This window comes from Astatotilapia calliptera, chromosome 4 (genome assembly GCF_964374335.1).
Source record: "Astatotilapia calliptera chromosome 4, fAstCal68.1, whole genome shotgun sequence".
Lineage (NCBI taxonomy): Eukaryota > Metazoa > Chordata > Actinopteri > Cichliformes > Cichlidae > Astatotilapia > Astatotilapia calliptera.
The window spans coordinates 15,330,471-15,332,282 of NC_137425.1; the positions used below are offsets into that span (position 1 = coordinate 15,330,471).

Below are 1,812 nucleotides of genomic sequence, written 5' to 3' on the forward strand. Positions count from 1 at the left end.
CTCATATCACCCAGCTCTACCTCTAGGTGCTCACCTCATGTGAGAGAGCTCTTTCTCATCCTATGTTTCAGGTCTGCCTTATTACCACAGCTGAGATGTGCCATCTCAAAATGCCACATCCTTTATTTCCCTAGGCCGTGCAATGATTTGGTCTTTAACTATGTAAATTTGTGCATCTTGGTGGGACTTTTTTTGAGAAAGTGTATATTTTTACAATGGCAAGCATCACTCCCATGCTTTCAAGCAGTTTGTGTCACCACTGGTCTAGTCTAATCACCTTCTCCCGGCCTTTTAAACTATTACAGTGAAACAACATCAAACAAGAAAATACAAATTGAAATATGTAAAACAAAAAGAAAAAAAATCTGAATCCAGGTAACAGTTTAAGCCCATCTTTGTATGATCAGTGCAAATGTTTACTGTGTTTCTGTCACTCATTTTCTCACCTTCCCAGGTGGTTGTGTTTTATGGTGCTGTTCTCGTTCTCTTTTGCTATCTCGCTAATCAAAATCAGAATACTTTATTAATCCCTAAGTATATTATGTAGGTTACAGTTGCTCCAATACAGTAACAGAAACAACAAACAACACTATTTAACAATACAATATGTTACAGATTTACAGATTTTAAGAAATAGCACAATATATACAAATCACTGAATAAATCTCAAGGATTGACAGAGGTGATTATAAAACAAAGTGAATGTTGACAGCAACATTACTGAGTAGAAAAGAGCGTGTGCAAAAAAGGCTGTAACTATTGCAGTGTTTACAGTGTATATAGTGTATTAGATGGAGGACTTGTACAGGGAGATGGCCATGGGCAGGAAGGACTTCCTGTGTTGTTCAGTGGTGCTTTTTGGTAATCTCAGTCTCTCACGGAACGTGCTCCTGTAGCTTTTACAGCTGTGGCTCCAGCAAATATCAGCTGATACTAGAAAGTAATATTAAATAAATTCTAACAACAGCTTATCAAGGTTAAACGTGCTGCTGTTGTTTAGCGCGACATCCGCTGGTTTCCTCTTTCTGCGGCAAAGTGATAAACAAAGAAGATAAACAAACAAGAGAGAAAAGTCAATCATCTGATCATTGAACAGTTTCATGAGAGATACTTCATGTTTCAAGAAGTATCAACAGGAGAGGGAGGGTGAGAGAATGAGAGAAGAAGAAGAGGCAGCTGACAGCGTAAAGATGCAGAATAACTCCAGCTTTGTGTCTTTCTTTTTTTTTATTCTAGCTAAACTACTGGACAAGTTGTGTTTCTTTTCACCTCAATACCATTTTCTTTGTTTGTCTGTGATAAGATTGCTTTCAGAGCTCTTGCCCAAGCAATGGGGAGGGTGCAGCCAACCACCTCGGCTGTAACTGGTCCAGCCCAGAGTCTATCATGACAAATTGGCCAATCCACCACCTTTCGTTGTTTATACCGTTACCGAAAAACAAAACAAAAAAACATCGGCTCATAAAAACAAAAAAATACCATCAGTCCACTGGGCAAATGCCCGGTATGCCCGATGGCCAGTCCAGCTTAGCCTTGGCCTAATGTTAATCGCTCCACAATGTAATGTTTTTTCTGTTTTCCTAAGAAACAAGTGATTCCTGTTTTTATCCTGGTTCACAGCACAAATTCCTAACATGTGGAGCTGTCTGTTGTGATGACCTTTAGTTAATAAGGGAACAACACAAGTACTTTTGTTACACTTGCTGCGGGGCAGGTTGTTACCCCCTCTCTCAGCCACTCCCATCTGCCCTGCACAAAACCAGCTCTTCCTGCCTTTCTCTCTCAGTTCGCCACTCAGTTCCAGTTTGTTTT

The 1,812-nt window shown here is 40.0% G+C and overlaps 1 protein-coding gene across 1 annotated transcript in view; it reads right to left on the reverse strand.

Moving 5' to 3' along the window:
* Positions 1-1,812, reverse strand: part of ccp110 (centriolar coiled-coil protein 110) — a 664,638-nt gene that overhangs the window by 9,540 nt on the left and 653,286 nt on the right. The window lies entirely within an intron of this gene.